Genomic DNA, 12,221 nt, shown 5'->3' with positions numbered 1-12,221 from the left:
AGATCAAACTATGTTATAAATAACAGACAATGTACATCTATCGCTGTCCGTAATTATGTGAGACGTTATCATACTCCCAGTCCATAATAGCAGCATTAGGCATCCCTATACAATTGTATGTATATGTTTAATTGTGTTTTTCTGTTTTGGTTCAATACGAGTTATCAGACACATTTTTTGCGTTCATGTTTAGTTTTTTTAGCAATGTTTTTAATCATGAATACAATCATTGTTGTAAGTATGCATGTAAAAGGCGTAGAGTCAGTGCATGCCTTACGACAGTCTTAGTAAACCTGCATGGTTGGATGAAGACGACGACGGCGTTGATGGTGACGATGATAATGATTTCCCATCATGTATGCCGGTACATCTGTAGAAGTAGTTCGAAAACTTTTAAATAAATAGTAAATAATTGCAGTGTTTTAACGTGTTTTGTATATATCTTAGTTTAAAGTTATTGCCAATGAAGTGAATTATTGCATAAATAATAGAGTCCAAAGTGTAAAGTCATTAAGTTTAACTGCTATATTGAAATGACTCCTTCTTGCGGCGTAGTTAAATGTGGAGATTTCTGACATTGTAAACCGTCCATATACATCCGAGGTTGTTTTTTTATGGAAAATGGCCAAGGAGTTCTGAATGCCGGGTATAAATTCGGAAGGGAGAATATTACATACACTTGCTGTTACATCAGACAAACATGTTGACGGTGGAAAGAATCATCACCACGCCCGTTTAATGTAGAGAGGTTATTTCGCGAAATGATTTATAAATATTTCATATATTTTGCAGAATTATAGCGCGGACAAGCGATTTCGATTGGAAAATGTTACTTTTTTAGGATTATCTTTTTATTACACACATGAAAAAAAGAGATAGTTTTGGACATAAAAATCAGTGTTTCGTTTGAAACTGATGTGCATATATCCCAGTTTATTTAGAAGTGAATATACAATAAATCGTTTTTTAGGCTTCAGTTTAAGAACAATACTTTTGTTATAGACAACACAATTCAAGTGAGTCCATGTGGAGCTGAAAATCATACTCGAAAGGAATAGATTTTAATAAAAATCAGTTTGTGAAACATTCCAGGATTGATGTTTGATTTACAAAATAAGCTCATTATATGCTTGTTCAGCTGTAAGAATATGTAATAGCTTGCGTACATTTATAGCAGTTTAATAACACACTTGTAAAACACGGATATGAAAGGGGGAACACCTGTAAACTGGAAAACTCCTGACCGTTCTGGTTGTGACCTCATTGGATATATGTATTGTAGTATACAAATGTAATTCTATCAATAAGATACTAAAGGGGAGGAAACTCAGATAAACAATACATAATAAATTCAATGCGGTTTTCTACCTTTGCACTGCTCTAGCAGTGAAATTAGATAATGAACGAAATATACCCAGTAGCAGTGTATTAAAGTTAGGTGGAAGAACATATATCCTATAGCCTATACCATAATCCATTAAAACATACCTCAGATTTTGTCAACATATATTGGCGTTCATATTCCAACTTCTCGGTAGGCTTGGTCATTTTCCTTTGCATTCATTTGTATTTTCCTGTAAGTAAAAAACTATCCCACCTTGCATATGTGAGTGAGGGAGTGGATGATTGATTTATTTAGTGATTTATTTATTTATTTATTTATTTATTTATTTATTTATTTATTTATTTATTTATTTATTTATCTATTTATTTATCTATTGACTTATTGATTTATTGAGTGAGTGAGTGAGTGAGTGAGTGAGTGAGTGAGTGAGTGAGTGAGTGAGTGAGTGAGTGAGTGAGTGAGTGAGTGAGTGAGTGAGTGAGTGAGTGAGTGAGTGAGTGAGTGAGTGAAGGAGCGAGCGAGCTAGCGAGCGAGTGACATGCTATCATTCATATGAATTATTTCTTATAGAAGAAACCATCGCTCAAGCAGTTCAGCACTATTAGTGCTTTGATTTAATTGAGTAGTGCCTCATTTGTTAAGACATTTTACTGTGAAATTCTTCGATCGGTTGAGGAGTAGCTGAGTGGACACATCAATATGACCTTTGACCCCTGAGTGTGGCTTTGATCATGAAAGTTTCTTACTGCATCAATCGCCCTACACGTTGACTTGAAATGGTGAACATGTGTATACTTATCATTTTCAAATCCTTCCATCTGTATAGGATTTAAAGAGCGGACATGAAATAGGGGGCGAACGGAAGGACGGACAAACTTACGGACGGTTAAAGAGGCAACTAAATTATCCACGAATTTTATCGGGAAGCATTATAATGGGTATAAAGATATGCTTGCAAATGTTGGTCGGTCTGTCGGATGGGATGGTTTAGTAAAGTAGACGGTGTTTTTTCCCGAACAATAACTTTTGTTAGTTGACTTAGGGCCATGTCACTTCACTGTTGTTTATAACCAATAGATGACCCCTTTTGTTTTCTGAGTCAGTTGGTAAATGATTAAGGTTATAGGTCGCTGGTAAATTGCACTTGAACAGTGAAAACGGATAACAAAGTGAAAGTAATTCCTTGACGTGTGGTATGGACAGTTTTAAACAAAAAAACTGTTGAAACGGTTTTATCAGAGGACCATTTAAAACATCCCTGGTGTGTTTTACTTGATATGTAGATGATTCATATATTGTTTTGAGGTCAAATCTAACAGTGTTTGCACACGAACTCGAGAAAAGGTGAACTAAAGAGTGAAACTCCTGTGGAAGGTTGTACCTGACCAGAATATGAACCGATTTGTTTTAGGAGTCAGTTGGGCAAGGTCACAGCATCACTGCATTTTTAGCTTACCAGAGCACGAAGTGCTCAAGGTGTGCTATTGTATTCGGTCTTTGTCCGTCGTCCGTCTGTCAGTCCGTCCGCCCGTCACTCCGTCCGTCAACAATTGCTTAAAAAAACATCTTCTCTGAAACTACCTGGCCAAATTCAATGAAACTTCACAGGAAGCTTCCTTGGGTTTCCCTCTACAAAAATACAACAAGGGGCCACGATTGATCAACAACAACAACAACAACAACAACAACAACAACAAAATGGCCGACTTCCTGTTTTGCTTTAAAAAACATTTCCTCCGAAACTACCAGTCTAAATTCAATTAAACTTTACAGGAGCTTTTCTTGGGTAACCCTCTACAAAAATACAACAAGGGGTCACGATTGATCAACAACAACGACAACAGCAACAACAACAAAATGGCTGACTTCCTGTTTTGTTTTAAAAACATCTCTTCTGAAACTACCAGTCCAAATTCAATGAAACTTTACAGGAAGCTTCCTTGAGTGACCCTCTACAAAAATACAACAAGGGGTCACGATTGATCAACAACAACAACAACAACAATACAATGGCCAACTTTCTAGTTTTGCTTAAAACAAACATCTCATCTAAAACTACCAGTCCAAATTCAATGAAACTTCACAGGAAGCTTTCTTGAGTAACCTTGTACAAAAATACAACATGGGGTCACGATTGATCAACAACAACAACAACAAAATGGCCGACCTCCTGTTTTGCTTTAAAAACATTTCCTCTGAAACTACAAGTCCAAATTCAATTAAACTTTACAGGAAGCTTCCTTGGGTGTCCCTCTACAAAAATACAACAAGGGGTCACGATTGATCAACAACAACAACAACAGCAACAACAACAAAATTGCTGACTTCCTGTTTTGCTTAAAAAAATCTCTGCTGAAACTACCACTTCAAATTCAATGAAACTTTACAAAAAGCTTCCTTGGGTGACCCTCTACAAAAATACAACAAGGGGTCACGATTGACAAACAACATCAACAACAACAAAATGGCCAACTTTCTATTTTGCTTTAAAAAAACATCTCCTCTAAAACTATCACTCCAAATTCAATGAAACTTCACAGGAAGCTTTGTTGAGTAACATTGTACAAAAATACAACAAGGGGTCACGATTGATCAACAACAACAACAACAACAGCAACAACTACAAAATTGCTGACTTCCTGTTTTGCCTTAAAAAACATCTCCTCTGAAACTACCACTCCAAATTCATTGAAACTTTACAGAAAGCTTCCTTGGGTGTCCCTCTACAAAAATACAACAAATGGTCACGATTGATCAACAACAACAACAACAAAATGGCCAACTTCCTGTTTTGCTTTAAAAGCATCTCTAAAACTACCACTCCAAATTCAATGAAACTTTACAGAAAGCTTCCTTGGGTAACCTTGTACAAAAATACAACAAGGGGTCACGATTGATCAACAACAACAACAACAAAATGGCCGACTTCCTGTTTTGCTTTAAAAAACATCTCCTCTGAAACTACCAGTCCAAATTCAATGAAACTTTACATGAAGCTTCCTTGGGTGACCCTCTACAAAAATAGAACAAGAGGTCACGATTGATCAACAACAACAACAACAACAACAACAATAACAACAACAGCAACAGCAACAACAACAAAATTGCTGACTTCCTGTTTTGCTTTAAAAAACCCATCTCCTCTGCAACTATCACTCCAAATTCAATGAAATTTTACAGGAAGCTTCCTTGGGTGACCCTTCACAAAAATACAACAAGGGGTCACGATTGATCAACAACAACAACAACAACAACAACAACAAAATGGCCAACTTCCTGTTTTGTTTTAAAAACATCTCTTCTGAAACTACCACACCAAATTCAATGAAACTTCACATGAAGCTTCATGGCATGAACCTCTACAAAAATACAACAAGGCATTGAAATTGATCAACAACAACAGCAACAAAATGGCCGACTTACTGTTTTGCTTTAAAAAAAAAATCTCTGAAACTACAAGGCCAAATTCAATAAATCTTTACAGGTAGCTTCATTGCATGACCCTTTACAAATATAAACGTGGCATCGTCATCAATAAATATATGTTTAAATTGCAACATTTTTATTAATGCTTTATCACAGAGTTGTATCCCTTTGCTTGTGTGACCGTTTTAGGGCCATGATGGCCCTTTTGTTTTTATAAACCGTGTAAAAATGTAGTAGATTGTGGGCCTATAAGTGGGTCGCTTTAACATGATTCAGGAAGAATCGAGTATTTTAATTGTTCAAATCCCTTTTATAACAGATCGGAAAGGATCACGATTGTTTCAAAGTTAAAAACTTCCGTGTCACAGCCAACGGCAAGAACTGAGATTTTTTAAAAAAACCCACACTGAACGGTCGTATTGTGATCATAACTCGATCAGGCATATTCGTACATCTGTCTTATACGCATCCTTGGTCTACCGATGGAAATCGTGTATGCTCATTTGTCATAATGCAGTGCGAATATTTTAGCCTGACGCACACTCAACTTTCCCGATTAATCGTACAGGCATTAATCGAGATGAATCTGGACCATATAACCCCGATTATTACATGTGTATATACATGTAAATATCTATACGAATACCCTGCCGTGGGAATACTGATATGAACGAGTTGGGTATAACTAAGCCTGGCTCTGAACACATTCGTAACGGAATCGGTTGATTTTTGTGAACAACGACCACATGGGCCGCAAATTATTTCAATTTTTCACACCGCATTTCGCACATTTTCGCATTTTAGTCCAACCGCTATGTAAATATATTAAAGAAATGACAGAAATCAGCCACCATAAATATGTCTTAATGATTCCCACCGAGTTTGAAACCGGTGCTAGGGGCAATGTCGCCCTAATCATTATTGACGATGAGCAATTTCCATCAAACCGAGTCTTAGGAATTAAAATATGTGCATCCAATCTTTTATAAATGACGTCTTGATTTGACTGAGACAATACACTAGGGAATGAAACACAGTCATTGCCTACTTACTCTGTCTTAATCGGCGACGGACTCGACACAGTGGACGAAGTACGCCGACTATTAAACATCTTTATTTATTGTTGGCACTCGTTTTAAAACTTTACATAACAAATACATATTTGGCAGCTGAAAATATTGGCAGTGTATTGTAAATACGCCTTCAAACAAACCAAGGTATAATTTTAAACAGTACTTTTTATAAAATCAAATCGAAATTATTAGTAATTAGTTGAATCATTTTCTTAATATATAATCCTAAATTTTAGGATAGTATTTCTACTTGACTTAAAGCGGCTTCCATCTTCTCACAGGATAGTATTTTTCTTGACACTGGGGGTTAACATATTCTGTGGATAGTACTTGTTCTTTATATACAGCTGCTTCAGACTTCTCAGGACAGTCTTTCTTCTTGACATGTATCGGCTTCAGTCTTCCCAAACAGAATTTCTACTGGACATATAGCGTGTTTCATCTTCCAAGGATAGTATTTTTTCTTAGTATATAATGGCTTCCATTGCTACCTGACATTTGCAGCTCCCATCTGCTATGTACATATTGCGGCTTCCATTGCTACCTGACATTTGAAGCTCCCATCTGCTATGTACATATTGGGGCTTCCATTGCTACCTGACATTTGCAGCTCCCATCTGCTATGTACATATTGCGGCTTCCAATGCTACCTGACATTTGCAGCTCCCATCTGCTATGTACATATTGCGGCTTCCATTGCTACCTGACATTTGAAGCTTCCATCTGCTATGTACATATTGGGGCTTCCATTGCTACCTGACATTTGCAGCTCCCATCTCCTATGTACATATTGGGGCTTCCATTGCTACCTGACATTTGAAGCTCCCATCTGCTATGTACACATTGCGGCTTCCAATGCTACCTGACATTTGAAGCTCCCATCTCCTATGTACATATTGGGGCTTCCATTGCTACCTGACATTTGCAGCTTCCATCTGCTATGTACATATTGCGGCTTCCAATGCTACCTGACATTTGAAGCTCCCATCTCCTATGTACATATTGGGGCTTCCATTGCTACCTGACATTTGAAGCTCCCATCTCCTATGTACATATTGGGGCTTCCATTGCTACCTGACATTTGCAGCTTCCATCTGCTATGTACATATTGGGGCTTCCATTGCTACCTGACATTTGAAGCTCCCATCTGCTATGTACATATTGCGGCTTCCATTGCTATCTGACATTTGAAGCTCCCATCTGCTATGTACATATTGGGGCTTCCATTGCTACCTGACATTTGCAGCTTCCATCTGCTACGTACATATTGCGGCTTCCAATGCTACCTGACATTTGAAGCTCCCATCTCCTATGTACATATTGGGGCTTCCATTGCTATCTGACATTTGAAGCTCCCATCTGCTATGTACATATTGGGGCTTCCATTGCTACCTGACATTTGCAGCTTCCATCTGCTACGTACATATTGCGGCTTCCAATGCTACCTGACATTTGAAGCTCCCATCTGCTATGTACATATTGGGGCTTCCATTGCTACCTTATATTTGAAGCTCCCATATGCTATGTACATATTGGGGCTTCCATTGCTACCTGACATTTGAAGCTCCCATCTGCTATGTACATATTGGGGCTTCCATTGCTACCTGACATTTGCTGCTTCCATCTGCTACGTACATATTGCGGCTTCCAATGCTACCTGACATTTGAAGCTCCCATCTGCTATGTACATATTGGGGCTTCCATTGCTACCTGACATTTGCAGCTCCCATCTGCTATGTACATATTGCGGCTTCCATTGCTACCTGACATTTGAAGCTCCCATCTGCTATGTACATATTGGGGCTTCCATTGCTACCTGACATTTGCAGCTTCCATCTGCTATGTACATATTGGGGCTTCCATTGCTATCTGACATTTGAAGCTCCCATCTGCTATGTACATATTGCGGCTTCCAATGCTACCTGACATTTGAAGCTCCCATCTGCTATGTACATATTGCGGCTTCCATTGCTACCTGACATTTGAAGCTCCCATCTGCTATGTACATATTGGGGCTTCCATTGCTACCTGACATTTGCAGCTTCCATCTGCTATGTACATATTGGGGCTTCCATTGCTATCTGACATTTGCAGCTCTCATCTGCTATGTACATATTGCGGCTTCCATTGCTACCTGACATTTGAAGCTCCCATCTGCTATGTACATATTGCGGCTTCCAATGCTACCTGACATTTGCAGCTCCCATCTGCTATGTACATATTGGGGCTTCCATTGCTACCTGACATTTGCAGCTCCCATCTGCTATGTACATATTGCGGCTTCCATTGCTACCTGACATTTGAAGCTCCCATCTGCTATGTACATATTGGGGCTTCCATTGCTACCTGACATTTGCAGCTCCCATCTGCTATGTACATATTGCGGCTTCCAATGCTACCTGACATTTGAAGCTCCCATCTGCTATGTACATATTGCGGCTTCCAATGCTACCTGACATTTGAAGCTCCCATCTGCTATGTACATATTGCGGCTTCCATTGCTACCTGACATTTGCAGCTCCCATCTGCTATGTACATATTGGGGCTTCCATTGCTACCTGACATTTGAAGCTCCCATCTCCTATGTACATATTGGGGCTTCCATTGCTACCTGACATTTGCAGCTTCCATCTGCTACGTACATATTGGGGCTTCCATTGCTACCTGACATTTGCAGCTCCCATCTGCTATGTACATATTGGGGCTTCCATTGCTACCTGACATTTGAAGCTCCCATCTGCTATGTACATATTGGGGCTTCCATTGCTACCTGACATTTGAAGCTCCCATCTGCTATGTACATATTGCGGCTTCCATTGCTATCTGACATTTGAAGCTCCCATCTGCTATGTACATATTGGGGCTTCCATTGCTACCTGACATTTGAAGCTTCCATCTGCTACGTACATATTGCGGCTTCCATTGCTATCTGACATTTGAAGCTTCCATCTGCTACGTACATATTGCGGCTTCCATTGCTATCTGACATTTGAAGCTCCCATCTGCTATGTACATATTGGGGCTTCCAATGCTACCTGACATTTGAAGCTCCCATCTGCTACGTACATATTGCGGCTTCCATTGCTACCTGACATTTGAAGCTTCCATCTGCTACGTACATATTGCGGCTTCCATTGCTATCTGACATTTGAAGCTCCCATCTGCTATGTACATATTGGGGCTTCCATTGCTACCTGACATTTGAAGCTCCCATCTGCTATGTACATATTGGAGCTTCCATTGCTACCTGACATTTGAAGCTTCCATCTGCTACGTACATATTGCGGCTTCCATTGCTATCTGACATTTGAAGCTCCCATCTGCTATGTACATATTGGGGCTTCCATTGCTACCTGACATTTGAAGCTCCCATCTGCTACGTACATATTGCGGCTTCCATTGCTACCTGACATTTGAAGCTTCCATCTGCTATGTACATATTGGGGCTTCCAATGCTACCTGACATTTGAAGCTCCCATCTGCTACGTACATATTGGGGCTTCCATTGCTACCTGACATTTGAAGCTCCCATCTGCTACGTACATATTGGGGCTTCCAATGCTACCTGACATTTGAAGCTCCCATCTGCTATGTACATATTGGGGCTTCCATTGCTACCTGACATTTGCAGCTTCCATCTGCTATGTACATATTGCGGCTTCCAATGCTACCTGACATTTGAAGCTTCCATCTGCTATGTACATATTTGGGCTTCCATTGCTACCTGACATTTGCAGCTCCCATCTGCTATGTACATATTGGGGTGCTTCCATTGCTACCTGACATTTGCAGCTTCCATCTCCTATGTACATATTGGGGCTTCCATTGCTACCTGACATTTGCAGCTTCCATCTGCTATGTACATATTGCGGCTTCCATTGCTATCTGACATTTGAAGCTCCCATCTGCTACGTACATATTTGGGCTTCCAATGCTACCTGACATTTGAAGCTCCCATCTGCTACGTACATATTGGGGCTTCCATTGCTACCTGACATTTGAAGCTCCCATCTGCTATGTACATATTTGGGCTTCCATTGCTACCTGACATTTGCAGCTCCCATCTGCTATGTACATATTGGGGCTTCCATTGCTACCTGACATTTGCAGCTTCCATCTCCTATGTACATATTGGGGCTTCCATTGCTACCTGACATTTGCAGCTTCCATCTGCTACGTACATATTTGGGCTTCCAATGCTACCTGACATTTGAAGCTTCCATCTGCTATGTACACATTTGGGCTTCCATTGCTACCTGACATTTGCAGCTCCCATCTGCTATGTACATATTGGGGCTTCCATTGCTACCTGACATTTGCAGTTTCCATCTCCTATGTACATATTGGGGCTTCCATTGCTACCTGACATTTGCAGCTTCCATCTGCTACGTACATATTGGGGCTTCCATTGCTACCTGACATTTGAAGCTCCCATCTCCTATGTACATATTTGGGCTTCCATTGCTACCTGACATTTGCAGCTCCCATCTGCTATGTACATATTGGGGCTTCCATTGCTACCTGACATTTGCAGCTCCCATCTCCTATGTACATATTGGGGCTTCCATTGCTACCTTATATTTGAAGCTCCCATATGCTACGTACATATTGGGGCTTCCATTGCTACCTGACATTTGCAGCTCCCATCTGCTATGTACATATTGCGGCTTCCAATGCTACCTGACATTTGAAGCTCCCATCTGCTATGTACATATTGCGACTTCCATTGCTACCTGACATTTGCAGCTTCCATCTGCTACGTACATATTGGGGCTTCCAATGCTACCTGACATTTGAAGCTCCCATCTGCTATGTACACATTTCGGCTTCCATTGCTATCTGACATTTGAAGCTCCAATCTTCTATGTACATATTGCGGCTTCCATTGCTACCTGACATTTGAAGCTCCCATCTGCTATGTACATATTGCGACTTCCATTGCTACCTGACATTTGAAGCTCCAATCTCCTATGTACATATTGGGGCTTCCATTGTTACCTTATATTTGAAGCTCCCATATGCTACGTACATATTGGGGCTTCCATTGCTACCTGACATTTGAAGCTTCCATCTGCTATGTACATATTGGGGCTTCCATTGCTACCTGACATTTGCAGCTCCCATCTGCTATGTACATATTGCGGCTTCCAATGCTACCTGACATTTGAAGCTCCCATCTGCTATGTACATATTTGGGCTTCCATTGCTACCTTATATTTGAAGCTCCCATCTGCTACGTACATATTGCGGCTTCCAATGCTACCTGACATTTGAAGCTCCCATCTGCTATGTACATATTGCGACTTCCATTGCTACCTGACATTTGATGCTCCAATCTCCTATGTACATATTGGGGCTTCCATTGCTACCTTATATTTGAAGCTCCCATATGCTACGTACATATTGGGGCTTCCATTGCTATCTGACATTTGAAGCTCCAATCTCCTATGTACATATTGGGGCTTCCATTGCTACCTTATATTTGAAGCTCCCATCTGCTACGTACATATTGCGGCTTCCAATGCTACCTGACATTTGAAGCTCCCATCTCCTATGTACATATTGGGGCTTCCATTGCTACCTTATATTTGAAGCTCCAATCTTCTATGTACATATTGCGGCTTCCATTGCTACCTGACATTTGAAGCTCCCATCTGCTATGTACATATTGCGACTTCCATTGCTACCTGACATTTGAAGCTCCAATCTCCTATGTACATATTGGGGCTTCCATTGCTACCTTATATTTGAAGCTCCCATATGCTACGTACATATTGGGGCTTCCATTGCTACCTGACATTTGAAGCTTCCATCTGCTATGTACATATTGGGGCTTCCATTGCTACCTGACATTTGCAGCTCCCATCTGCTATGTACATATTGCGGCTTCCAATGCTACCTGACATTTGAAGCTCCCATCTGCTATGTACATATTTGGGCTTCCATTGCTACCTTATATTTGAAGCTCCCATCTGCTATGTACATATTGCGGCTTCAAATGCTACCTGACATTTGAAGCTCCCATCTGCTATGTACATATTGCGACTTCCATTGCTACCTGACATTTGAAGCTCCAATCTCCTATGTACATATTGGGGCTTCCATTGCTACCTTATATTTGAAGCTCCCATATGCTACGTACATATTGGGGCTTCCATTGCTATCTGACATTTGAAGCTCCAATCTCCTATGTACATATTGGGGCTTCCATTGCTACCTTATATTTGAAGCTCCCATCTGCTACGTACATATTGCGGCTTCCAATGCTACCTGACATTTGAAGCTCCAATCTCCTATGTACATATTGGGGCTTCCATTGCTACCTTATATTTGAAGCTCCCATCTGCTACGTACATATTGCGGCTTCCAATGCTACC

The sequence above is a fragment of the Mya arenaria genome, chromosome 5 (assembly GCF_026914265.1).
Source record: "Mya arenaria isolate MELC-2E11 chromosome 5, ASM2691426v1".
NCBI classification, from domain to species: Eukaryota; Metazoa; Mollusca; class Bivalvia; order Myida; family Myidae; genus Mya; species Mya arenaria.
The sequence above is the reverse complement of the archived record's forward strand: the minus strand, read 5'-3'. Positions refer to the sequence as shown.